The 14,047-nt window shown below is 38.8% G+C and overlaps 1 protein-coding gene across 1 annotated transcript in view; it reads right to left on the bottom strand.

Annotated features, from left to right (window-relative positions):
- osr2 (odd-skipped related transciption factor 2) overlaps window positions 1-12,993 on the bottom strand; it is a 73,000-nt gene extending 60,007 nt beyond the window's left edge. Inside the window, exons 1-3 of the mRNA XM_058053968.1 lie at window positions 12,772-12,993; window positions 12,245-12,301; window positions 3,832-4,003 (exon numbers count right to left, since the gene is read on the bottom strand). The gene's annotated coding sequence lies outside the window, so the exon portion shown is untranslated. The remainder of the gene's footprint in view (window positions 1-3,831; window positions 4,004-12,244; window positions 12,302-12,771) is intronic.
- Window positions 12,994-14,047: the final 1,054 nt, after the last annotated feature.

Below are 14,047 nucleotides of genomic sequence, written 5' to 3'. Positions count from 1 at the left end.
TTTATTTGTGCTTAGACTGAGGCATCATTAGCTGTGCGGTGCCTCTGCCCCTGTGAGTCATTGTTAAAGGAGCTCGTGCTAAACGATCAAGGAAATAATGTTGACATTTCTCACGGTGCGATGCGGAGGGGTGTAGAACTGACACCTTTTGAACGGAGCTCATCTACACCTCCTGGCAACTCCATAAACACCGACAGACAACACGATAAAGCCTTCCCTACAGATTTACCTCAAAGTCGTGAGACGAGGAACATGACTCAGGAAATCAGGGATGGGTGATGAAATGGGGTCCACCTTATTTTGACTATAAAACTAATTGTGCACCACCACATGCTGTATATATTTTATTATAATAACTGCTGAAAATATACTGATGAATTGAGAGCACTGATGCTATTGTTTATACAGGCTGTTGATCCAGTTTGTGCCAGTGCAGGGAAGAATAGGCTAAGAATAATCTACTGTAATCAACTTACAACTCCACTTCAAATGTGAGATTGTTGTCACAGCAAAATTAATCGTATCATCAAAAGATTAAAGAGCAGACCAGTTCATTGTCCCACCTCTGCACTGCAAATTAACTAACTTGAAATCAGGCTTATTAAACGTAACCCAGACCTTTTGAAAACCTAACCTAAACATTCTCTCTGCAAAAACATATTTCCCCTTAAATGTGACTCGTCCATTTGGCCATCGCTATTGCCCTGCAATAGCCTCGTTATGAGGCTATGCCATTAGCTCCAGACACGTTAAATGCAGGAACCAATAATAAAAAAAAAAAAATGCCATAACCGAGTGCTCATTTGGGAAATCACCTCTACCAAGCAATAATCTGCTGCTTCTCCTCTGGAATCCCAATGTGGTCCACATTCACACTGTGTAATTTCACAGCATTCCATGATTCATACAATCATTTCATTTTATAGTGATAGTCAACAGCACAGAGTCAATGTGGCCTTGCGGCCACGACGCAAATCGAGATTTGAATCTCGGTTTGCATGTACTTCGGTTTGCTCACCATCTTATAACAAACTGGAAAGTGCTTGTCGCTGCCTTCCTTCTATACAGAGGAAAAGCCACCTTCGATCTTATCTTTTCAAACTTCATAGAAATATGCAAAGAGCAGTGCCAGCTAGAGGTAGAGTAACAAGTCAAACGCAATAAGATCTGTGGGTTTCTTCCTGTGAAGATAACGTACCTGTTTCACCGTTTATCTCGACCTGTACCATTCCTTGAGGCTACAAAGTGTCACAGCAAGTTAAAGCTTCCAAATGGAAACAAGACCTCAGATAAGTCAAGTCCAATAAATGGTGAGTGGCAGATATTGGGTGAGATTGGGTGGGGAGCAAGAAGGAACAGGAAGTGAGGTTGAGGGAAACACAGAAAAGGCACACTAAGACAGAGCTAAAGGGGAATGGTGGTGGTAATGTGGTAAAATGTGTAATATAAGTCCCTAAAAAATGGGCACATTTCAAATGGTGATTATCATTCATTCATTCATCCTCATTAGGGTCACTGAGGTATGTTGGAGCCTATCCCAGCTGACTTGGTGCACCCTGGACCGGTCTACAGCCAATTGCAGGGCACATATAGACAAACAAAAATGGGGATTAATCATGATTAATTTGAAAACACAGATTAATTTGATTAAAATTCTTAATCATTAAAACTATTAAATTGTAATTATCAGGTGATGCAGAATGCTTTTGCTAGCAACTCAAAAATTATCAGGTTCACAATAGTGGTTAGCACGCAGGCCACACTGCTAGGACACCGGTGTTCGATTCCGCCCTCAGCCATCTCTGTGTGGAGTTTGCATGTTCTCCCCGTGCATGTGTGGGTTTTCTCCGGGTACTCCGGTTTCCTCCCACATTCCAAAAACATTCTAGGTTAATTAGTGACTCCAAATTGTCCATAGGTATGAAGGTGAGTGTGAATGGTTGTTTGTCTATATGTGCCCTGTGATTGGCTGGTGTGAAGATAAGCGGTAGAAAATGAATGAATGAATGAAAGGTTCTCAATAGTATTTCAATTCGGGGTAGGCGTGAAAAAATGTAATTCCTTTGGCATTATGACAGAAAATAATTGAGTACCACTGGACTCTACTAATGAAGCTATCCTGCCGTACACTACAGTGTGTCATTACCTCGTTTGGTCTGTATGCTTCCCATCCTTCTAGTGTTGTTTTGTAGTGAGTGGGCGGTGTACAGTGTAGAGTGAGCGTGGGTTTTGGTGGGCAGTAACACTGCTGATGCTTCAGTGTCTGTGGGCACGCTTACAACAGCCTCCTTATTGCTGCTGTTGCTCGTATCACAACATTTTCACCACCTCCTTGGAGAGGAGACGTTCTGTCACAGAAGACTCACGCAAGACTAAACACAGTCTGACATGTTCCATATCTTACTGCTAAATCTCTATGCAGCAATCTGTATCTGTGGGATTTATTTTTACTTTTGTATGGTCTCAGAACCAGGTATTGACAAAATGATTGTCAAGCAGGTATCCTGGCTGCTGTAGCACCGCTTTGGGACGAAACCTGAGTGGTGAACTACTGATGAAGCTTTTTTTCCTAATGGCACAATGTTTTCCAAAAACGTTTTACATTTCCGACCGCCAAAGAAGAAAACGGAATCAATAATCCTTGCTAACTCAAAACATGTTTGCCTGACTTCCATTTCTCCTTTTTGCATTTTGAAGCTTTGAAGTTCCTTGAAGGAAAACTGCACTTTTTGGGGAATTTTGCCCATCCTCTACAATCCTTATGTGAAGCATAAACACGTACAGTATTTCTTTCCCTTCTCTGTGCGTTCTAACGAGAGAAAACAAGTTTTTATACAACGGTTGTCATGGGATGTACCTATTTTGATGCTAAACCCAAACGCCAACAGTGTTCCATTTACATACCTAACTTGTATATTAACCAAGCTATAGCCATATTGTTATTGTAGCAGGCGGACGATTCTATGTTTCTATGCTGCTGTTGTTGATGGATGAGCTATATGAAATCAATGTGTCTCGGAAAGAAGATTTGATAATGTTTTATCATCAAAATACTGCAATTTTTTAGTCTGTACCTCCCAATGCATTGTTAGCTAGCTTATACTAACTTGTTTTTTTTTGTTAGGACGGGGGCAGTTCAAAATGTAAATTCTTGCCAAGTGTTCTTAAAATTTTTATCAGGAGTGTACGTATGTTGTCTCTCCGTGAAGTTTGCTTGCATAATATAAAAAAGAGAACAAGGCTAGATACTCACTAGTCAAATTCTAAACCCACACAAAGTGTATACACTGACAAAGGGTGTTAAAAAAATGTTTTTTTCCTACTCAAGGACATGTAGGTAGTGTGCTTGTCTTGTGCTTTGAAGAGCTCCATGTAAATGCTTGTGGAACTTTTCAAAAAAACACAAAAGAGAAACATTTTCTTAGCTTAGGTAGTGCATGTAAAAATATACCATTATATAGTACTGAGACTGGAGGAGAGAGGTCTTGCTCTGAATAATCAATGACTGTCATGAAAAAGCACTTTAAAGATCAGAAAAAATACAAGACTTTTACCTTCATTTCAAGGACACTGACATTTAACAACACTGTTGAGTCTTTCGGATGCTGACCCTGAATTCGGACACAACTATTTGTTGACGTAGCCTGAGAAAACATTTCACGAACCACTGTGGCTTGTTGATCAGATTTAAAGAAGAGAAGTGTGTTTTAATTTGTGATGGAAGAAGTTAAAATCTGAATGATTGTGTTTTGAATAGAAAATTATCATTGAAAAGTATAAAGGTCCTCTCCACAGTGACAGCAGTGAGTTCTTGCAACCGGGGGCTCTTACCTCGGATCTGTTCATTATCTTTGCTTGGCTGTCAAGCACGCTCTCTCACTCTTTAAGGCCTCCTTGAGCCTCTCACACATCTCACGGCTAATTACCAGCGCTATCATCTCATCTTCAAAAGAGAAGTGATGGAGGAAAAACAACCGGAGAGGCCAAATTGGCAGATAAGCACCTGGGGAAACAATGAGTAAAAAAAAAAAAGTGTGAGAGTGAGAAGCAGATTGGAGCCGAACCAAGCAATAATAAAACAACCATACAAAGGAATTCTGTAGATGAAGGATGTCAGCGATAAAGGACTGCTCATGATTTGACAGTGGATGTTGCCTATTATTTGTTATGCCACCCACCCTGCTTGGGTGTTTTAAGACTGTGTGTTCCATTAGGGATAGCCAATAAGTCCAATAATAACATCCGGAAAATGAGACGGTTATCGTTTTTTCTTCCTATAATGATATTGATTTGTGTGATAAGTGAATTTCTGCAAAGTGGGATTAAGCCAAAGTTGTCAGCTTGTGGTGTCATACCTATAAATGTGGACAGGAAGTGACGTTGCGGGTTCAGAGCAGCAGAGCTCAGCATGGGTCACGGCCACAACAGGAGCTTGTGTTATGATTCGGATTATTCTTTATTATTAATGTGACTATTGTGAGATAATGCAAACCTGCAATAAAAGCCTGTTGTTCTGCCAATCAGGATTGCCGCTTGCCTCCCCTAATATTAAAGTGACATTACTGACACCTAATGGCCAGTGTAGAATACTACATTCACAATTTTAATGTGGTCTTCTTCATGCCTTGTATTTGTGTTTTTGTTCATTTAGCCATTTTTCCCAAAATTCCAAATGCAATGTTGGGGTGTATAATTTAAATATGCGTCTTATTTAAATCGCGCATGGTCTTCATTTTTGCTGGCCCAAATCCAAATGTGCAATCCCATTCTAAATCGCAACAGCTGAGAGTTCACCAAAATGTGAATTTAATCATTTTTATGTGGTTTGAAGCATGGAATAAATAAACTTTATTAAATAAACTTTATATATTTTACATATAAGAGAAGACTCAATCAGAAAATCTGCCTTTCCAGTTATGGAGTGGGAAGTTGTTTCCTAGGGAACCGTGCCCATTGTGGTGACGTTTTTATTCTGGCGTATGGGGAAGATTCTACGATGTACATCCACGTATGGACAGTGTAAAAGAAGCCATTATTAGAATGACTTTCTGGTTCTGTTCTTATCAGTTTTCTCAATTGAAAGCTGTAAATAAATGCCCCAACTGAAACTTAATAATCACTAATAAAAAGGTAACGATTCGTAGTTTCAAAACTGATATAAAAGACGTCCAAAGTCATCTCTCTTATACAACTTGTTTTCTCTGTTGGACTATTTTTACCTCTTGGATATAGGCCATTGTATAATATCTGGACTGAATTCAAGGTGGAGCCTTTTTGTCAGAATGAAAGACAAGAAATAGCAGAACAGATATCGGGGGAAAAAAAACAAATTACCACATGCGGTTGCCATAACCAGAGAATTATCATAGTTAATCAAGTTATACCGTTTGAACACCCCCTAACTTTGTTGTGTTTCTTAAAAAAATTATACATTTTACATACATACAAGTTATCCTCCCATTGCATGTGGAAGTGGTAATTTTTGGCCTTCATACCTTGTCCTTCTACCCCAATTAAGGTGAGCAATGTGTTGTAAACAAAGTACAATAGTAGTTTAAAGGTGATTATGGGGTGTTATTTAATGTCTACAGGACTGTAACTCTGATGTTGTGTTAAGGGTCGGACCCCAGATGCTGATGCGGGAAGCTTGTGGAGCAGTTGGAGTCTTTTAATAAAGAAAAATACAAAAATAGTAGTCCATAATGATGTCTGGAACCAATTAACTGCGATGAACGAGGGACGGGGGAAATACTGAAATATTTCGCATGAATAAGTAAAACTGCAGTTGAACATATAAATCATCTGAGGACATTTTTTGTAATGGTTGATGAATGGGGGGGTGACTGCAAAATATTTCTGTGAATCTTTTCTCTGCGACAGTGACAGTCGCAGACAGACAAAGTAAAGAGGAGGTCGGCCAGCGCTGTCAGAGGAGCTCTGCCTGAGTCAGATAAGACACCCATATATAATCCTGCTTTTTACTCTGTACTCAGGCTTTCCAAGGAAAATCACCCTGTAGTCAGTTATTGGTCTGCTGTACGCTGCTGCTACCTGAGCACGAGAAAGAAACACAGACTTGAACCCAAAACCTTCTTGTAAAAGTCAGTGCAATCTATAAAAAAATCACATATACACAAAATCCTTATTCACCCTACTTGGAGATACTCCAGCCTCCTCCTATGCTCCAAAAAAAAGTGTATGTGAGATGCATACATTGGTGTGGTGCATTGGTTACCACACAACATATCTGGATCCACAAAAGAAAACAATCTGGAAATTATTTAGCAATGAACGGTAGGATGGTGTTTTTATAACCCTTGAAGGACAGTGCTGTGTAGACTCAGTCTTAAAATTACCGACAGTATATTTGTCCTACACATTTTCATTGTAAACAAGATGAGCCCTTCACTGGCCAGGTTTTACTGCCAAATAGCATCGTATTATGCACAAAACCAAAATGCACAGCACAAACATGATTAAACCTCACCTCTAGCATTTGCATTTGTGAACAAGGACGATGGGAAATGAAGAATAGAAAGTACACCTTTGTCTGTGCAGTGGATCTTAATCTATATGGTGCGTTGAAGGACCACCGAACACCCAAAAAAGGAACATAAACATGACGTCACTGCATCCAGTACCCCAACTCATACTAAATTGGTCACCCAGCCGGAAAAGGCTCCTGTTCCCCACACCCTTGCACGTGATTGTCTGCTTGGTAAAGAATACTTTCCTAATTATGCAACTGCAGTAAATTGCTTCCAAATGTTAGAAATGCATCACGTTTTCTGCATCATTTTTCCTTTGAATATACTGATACCTTCATTTTCAATACGGTTCAAGCCGAAAGTAATTGACCAGAAGACATCTGAATGAATCAACTAATCAATGGCAGAAAGTCTTCTTTGTGTAAATGTGAGCAGCCCATTAAAGTCGGTACAGGCAGACATGCATCTAACTCCAGACAGCAAAGCAGTGACAGATAGTGACATTTTGAACTCAATAATTCTTTACATCAGCCAATACGACGTGCAGACAACTTTACTATTGATCTCCTTTAATGAGCCTGTGTGTGTGTGTGTGTGTGTGTGTGTGTGAGAGACGCAAGTGCAGAGGTGTGTCAAATCAGTAAACTCAAGGACATAACCACATGTAATTTGGAATAGACTCCTGAAAAGGGCTGCAAAAGCATGACACAGCAAGCAAAATTTTAAATTATTTTATTTTTAAACAAAGCAATGCTTTCCGAATGTGTATCATTCAATGAGGGTACAGAAAAATGCATTAGACTTCCGATAAAGTGCTCATGACACCAAAAAAAGTTTGAATAACAATATATAATTCGATATAACAATAACAAAATGACACCCCCTATGTGAGCATCCAGTCCACAGAATAATGAAAGTCAATCAATTCAGTTACATTTTATTTATACATCAAGATTTGACAGCAATGTTGATTAGTCATCTTAGTGTCGATTTGACACTTCTGTAACTGTGTGTTATGCTTTTAAAAAATTAAGCTCATTTAGGAGTGAAGATTAGCGGATCATCATTAGTTTGCTGATTTATTATTGCTTGGTATGAGCAATGGCACTGACCTAGATTTGGCAACAGCTAGTGACAGAGTGGGATTTCAGGCAAAAAGCAATCACCAGTTAGCCCTTAAAGTATCCGCACATTGAGATTCATATTCCTGTGGAGCCTTGCCTATAATAAATATTTACTATGCAGTCTAGGTTTTCCTGGTCTGTCATTATCAAGAATATTCAGGTAAGAATCTTTGACATACTGTATGTTGTTGGCCAAGCTCCGTGTTCCTATGCTTTGATGCTGCTGCTAGATTTTGGCAAATCAGAAGTCAGGTACATGGAGCACAGGGAACAAGCGTGTGTGATATACTGCTGCACCCAATTAAATCAGCACCCCAAGTTGCAGTGACGTGGTGAGGTTTCATGGTTGTGTTAATATATACAGTAAACCTCAGATATATCGGATTCAATTGTTCCCACTGGTTTTGTCCGATATAAGCGAAATCCGTTATATGCGTATACCGGAAAATGTCGGTCTTACGCATATATCGGATTTATATCCGGTATATGCGTAAATTGGATTTTATCCGTTATAAAAAGGCACTTCCTTGACTACGTTTCCAATGTACCTGGACGCGCAGGCAACGCTGCAAACGCTGCAAATGACATCGTATAGCGGCCTGTCACAATTCGGCGAATCGGAGCGCCACGATGCGGCCATCCGATATATGCGAGGGAAATTTAATGGAAATGCATTGGAACAGGACTGGAGATTTTGTCCGAAATAGGCGAAATCCGTTATAAAAAATCCGATATATGCAATGAATTTTTATTGGAAATGCATTACAGAAAAATTGGTTCTTTTTTTATCTGTCCGTTGTGAGCGAATTTCTGATATATCCGAGTCCGATATATCCGAGGTTTACTGTAGTATGTTGCTAAATAAGAAAAAAAAGAGAGCTTTGGTTCAAATTCAGCAATATTTACTTAATAAAATATTAAAAACAATTGGATTCATGCAAAGAAACTATGACGACCTTGCAAGGTCAAGGACTAAGAGAAAATAGGTAACTAAAGACAGAGACTGATTCGACAAGTCGAACAAGACACAAGTGAAAGATGGCAGCTGATTGGAGGATAAGCCATGTCACACAATGAGTACATGGAAGATAAACTCAGCGGGAACCGGGAACACAAAAAAACCAGACCGAGATAGTGAACTGTAACTCACATGTTTTTCCATTGGTGCTGCTTTTTTGTACTTGGTCTCCTTGATTACAGTGATTATGAACATGGGGCAGTAATCATTCCGTGATTCAATGTGTTGAGAGGCGCTTGCCCAAGGCCACAAAACAAAGACTGGAGTACACCAGTAAGCAGTATATTGAGTACTGTGACTAACGATAATTAGGATGAATCCTGGTCCCAGAGACTTATCAATCATGATATCGCTTTGTCAGGAGTTTGACCTTTGTTTGTATAGGACATTGGAAAAGGATGCTCAGGATGAAAATTAATTTCATAAAACTCTTAAAGGGGACCTATTATGCTAATTTTTCGGCCCTTTGTTTTGAGTTGTGGACTCCAATAGAGCAGCTACACGCAATAACCAGCACAGAAAGCTTTCTAGTTCTTCCAGAATCTGCACCTACTCCTGTATTTTCGATTTTTTTTTTTATGTATTCCACCTCCAGACACGCCCACTCTGCTGTGGTTGGTCACACTACGAAGTGCTTAGAAGGACTTCCAACTCTATAGGAGTTGATAATAAACTGTGATTTATCTTTTTAAAATGTCCGATTTTAACATAAAGCCGAATCCGGTCCAGAAGTAGCGACTGGACTGTCCGAAGTTTCTTGCAATGGTAAGTAGCTTTAGCATTTTAGTATTTTCTACAGCATCGGAAATTTGACTTTGTGGTGGCATAACACAAAGAAGAACCTTGTATGCTTTTATGTGCGTCCAAAAAAAATCTATACTTTAGCTCCTTTTCTGTTGTGTGCCATTCTAGTTGATGTAATTCCATGTTTGTTTATAAAAAGGCATGATTATTTCTTTAACTTCAGGTTCAGCTTCGTAGCGATTTAGTGAGTCATTAAAATAAGAAAGTTCAAAAGCACAAAACTGTAAACAACACATTGAACAAGTCCAAGGCAAGCACAAAAAATATAATGACCAAAGGCGACAGTGCGGAAAAACAAACAGAAGGCTAATAGAAAAAATATACACTGGTAATAGACGAGATGCAGAACAGTACACAGGAGAGAGTGTAGGAGGGAACAGAAAAAAAAACAAAAAAGCTCAAATTTAGGATATATCAGGATTATTCCATTTTTTTTTTTTGCTCCATTTTGTTCCTCATACAAGAAGAAGCGTACACCACCGACTTAGCGTGATAGTGCATTCATCTTCATATCGCCTTTGCCATTATTTTGTCTGAGACATGAAGGAAAGGAAGCGTCCCTCTGAGAGGAGTGTTTACCGTGTCAGCAGTGACAAAATGTCATTTAGTCCACAGCCACTTGCATGCCTTTTTCTCTGGTGTTTAAAGCCCTGTGGCACCACCAGACAGGAGCAAATAGATTCTTGCCTCTGGATAAAGGAAAAACCTAATTCCTGGCTGATTGATGGAATAAAGGCTTGTCCTGGCATTCAAAGCAGAGTGGGCTTTCTGATGAAATATCACCCATCCATCACTATCTCCACAACTGTCTGAAGCTCAATTAATGGTAACCTTGGTGTTTCTGAGAGGGAAAAGGTTTTTTGAATTTGGAAACTATCCATGAAAAAGTAATGAGGTCTTCTTGATGATCAATCTGTGTCATGTTGGTCAAAAGAGAACAAGGGGACTCCTTTTCTGCAGGGAATAGGAGAATTCCTGATTCCGGTAGCCTGTGTAGCATTATAGAGTGTGCATACAAGGGAGCGGGGTTGCTAATAGCTATTTCCCACCCGAAACAGTGGGTCTTCCTGTTTCTTTTAAACGCTGGTAGCCTCTGAAAATTGCAGGAGGTCATTATATATAACAGTACAACAATATAACAGTCTGATTCATCATGTAATGATCAACACTAAGTTCATCACAAAGCAACTTAACACTCCAAAAGTATACAATGCAATCATTGGGTTGCTGCAATGACATCAGCCTCCCTCTTTGATCCGTTCCCTTGCCTCTGGTGGACAGAGGCAGCTTTGCAGGACCATCCATCTATGTTGCTTGTCACTTGTTTTGGTACATTTTATGTATATTTCATAGATTTTGACTGTTAAGTTGTTGTGTGATGAGTTTAATGTTAGATGTTAAGATGAAACCGTGAAGTAGACTGTTATATTGAGTAATGGCCTCCCGCAATTTCCAATGTGTTGGCAAGCACATTTTCTCAGTTTTTTCTCACAGTGAGTGTGAATGCACCTTTATATTTGGGTGCATGTGTGCTAGCTTGAGGTTGTGGACTTGAGTAACGCGAATTGGACGGAGTCAGAGTCAAGTCACAATTTTGATGGGGTTTTTTTTTTATGGTTTTTGACATTATGATATTACCCTACATAACAAAGAATAACTCAATTTGTGACTATAATTAGTTTCATTTATATGCTGTTGCCCTGGGAATGGCTACTGCAAACTGCACTGTACAAGTCAAACACCACGGGGATTAATGAAATAAACTGCAGCAGTCATGTAGCAACATAGTAATTGCAACAAATTAGGCAATTATCACCATTGCCTGATACCATGGGGATGAGTGTACGCTTTCATACTGAGGGAGTTCATTATCCAGGAAAATAGATGGGAAGGAGAGAAAAGGAGGAACATGGATAGCCTTAATAATATCTGAATATTTACAAACACATAGAAATGTCAATATTGTTATGAACATGTTTCTCGACGCCAACACCACACCTTTTTTATTTCAGAAGGTGTTGTGTATGTTATGATTGCAGGGGGCATCTCTCATGATTGAAGGCTCTCATCTGTTTGATAATGACTGGCCTTTTCAACAGGACAATGCTACAGTTCACAAGAGAAAAGATCTCACTTTTTTTTGGACCATCCTGCATGTTCCTCTGATCTAAATCCAATTGAAAACATGCATGGATAGATGACAAGTCAAGTTTACAAAAATCAATGAATGCATTTTCTGAATGCTTTAAATTAATTTAGCTATTTGTATGCTTGAACATGCTTACTTTAGGCCATAAATTAAACTAAATATGCATTTTTCCAATAGTAAGCAGTATTAAACCACAAAACAGAATAATATACAGTATCTTTGAAAACCGTGATGGAGTGAAGCTGTGAAAATAGAAGCGTGAAGTTGATCATCTTGCCGTAATTGGATCAGTATTCCTACCACACACGGTAACACACTGTCCATCCACGTCCAGCATCCCCTTTAATTAACTATTGCATACAATTTCTTCAATCTCTAACCATATTAATAATATAACAGGAGGGGAACTTCCCTGTTGCTACTGTCAGAGCATAATAATACAGACGAGGGGGATCCAAGGAGGGACGGACTTCTCCATCATCTACCTCAGGGGTCCTGGTGACCTATATTCACTTATATTTGCAAGAAAGTCAGTGATGTGAACCATGACAATACCAGTAGCACACTGTAGGAACCGAAATATTATCTCAATTAAAGGTCTTTTAAAAGATGTCAAATGAATACCCAGACAGAATCAACGCAAATTAAGAGTCAAACTCACAAAATTCATCCAATTTCTATTCAGCTTGTCCTCATTATGGTCACTTGGATTGGTTACCTGTCAATCACAGGGCACATACACTGTAAAGAAGAAGTCAACCTCCCATTCAGACTAATGGACAATCTTTTTCAGTGCAGAAAATTTAATATTAACCCATTAAATAATAACACTGTATATACTTAATTGATCTCATTAATTTGTTTTCAATAAATCACAATCATTGTTTTCAATAAATCACAATCCACTCACAGTGTAACAAGCTAACACCTGAAATGTTTAATGAATAATATGACATGATAATTATTATTAAACCTATCTTAACTTTTGCTAATAATTCATGGGACAAATCAAGCAAGAAAAATTATGAAGGCTTAAGTCAGGCTTATTAATAATAAAAAAAAGACCAATATTTAGATTTCGATTTTACTTTGAAAGCGTTACATAGCGTCAGACAACACTCCACACGGTTCCGCCTCGCTTCCTCCATTTCCAAAGCCGTACTTGATGAAGTCACGGGTGGTACTTACATAAAACGTAGTCTTTTGGAGGGAACTGGCACCACTTTTGTCTTCATTTTGAAGTTTTTCATTTTTCGTTTCGAAAAACGTCACTCCATTGCGAGTTGTTAGTTGAATGTCTTCTTCTGATCGTCTGTGACCTTGTTTAAACAACTCACTGACACATTACCGCCACCATTTGGTCGGAAGCTGCACTGCAACTGAGCATCTCATGTATAACATAGCATTAGCGGCTAGCCAGTCAGGTGATAACTTAAGTTGATAATTTTTGCGGCCCAATAGGTGGCGCTTGAGGCCTAATTTATGGTTAAGAATCACAGATCTAGAGTCTCCAATTAGCTTGACATGTTTTGGACTGTGGGAGGAAAACCGATTTTTCATTGTGTGTGAATTAAGCTCAATATTGAATATGTGACAATAGGCAGGTTTCTCATTAGGATTCCTTGAGCAGGAACACCATCCCTCGAGAAAGGACTGTTATAATTCCTTTATGATTTCATGATAGTCACAGAAGAATGGCTATACTCTTGAAGCATGTGGTATGAATTTCAAATTGGATTGCTTGGGTAAATATAACAAGAGTGTGAATGGGGAGCAGGTGTGTAAATTTGGCGTTCTATGTCAGATATTTCACCGAAAGTTCAACATGGCACCTCATGGCAAAGAACTCTCTGAGGTGTCTCTTTTAAAGATTTTATTGGATGCCATTGCCATTTAGAGAAAATGTGAATAATGCAGCTAATCAGCAGAAAAGAAACTGTCTTGTATTCTATTCTGCTGTTCCTTACTTGTCAAAATGTTTTCCATAAGATGTCAGTCACGATTACAAATGTTGTTAGTCAAACTCGATTACGCATTCGATGTGACAAAGTAAAAAAAAAAAAAAAAACTCATTCATGTTTTTCATGTTTAATTCACTTTGCATTACACATCTGAAGTCATGGTGCTGCAAAACCACAATATCACATTTGACTGATGCTTACACTTCAGATACATTTGCTATAACGAGTAGGGATGGAGTACTACATATATAAGACTGAAAACAACCACACATCTTTTTCATTTAGTTTTCGTCAAATACTGTTTGTGCACAGTGGTTAGTAATACTCAAGGTCCACTATAGTTGCTGTTATTTCCACTGAGAACCAACACAAGTTATTGCACGCAGCTACAGAGATGCAGGGAGGATTGCAAAATTGAAGGAATCTTCTAAGGTGAAAACTTTCCATGGGAGTTGTAAGGAATTTATGGGAATGATTGGAATATACGGTATTAGTGAGGTTGA

The sequence above is a fragment of the Doryrhamphus excisus genome, chromosome 17 (assembly GCF_030265055.1).
Source record: "Doryrhamphus excisus isolate RoL2022-K1 chromosome 17, RoL_Dexc_1.0, whole genome shotgun sequence".
NCBI lineage: Eukaryota > Metazoa > Chordata > Actinopteri > Syngnathiformes > Syngnathidae > Doryrhamphus > Doryrhamphus excisus.
The sequence above is the reverse complement of the archived record's forward strand: the minus strand, read 5'-3'. Positions and strand labels throughout refer to the sequence as shown.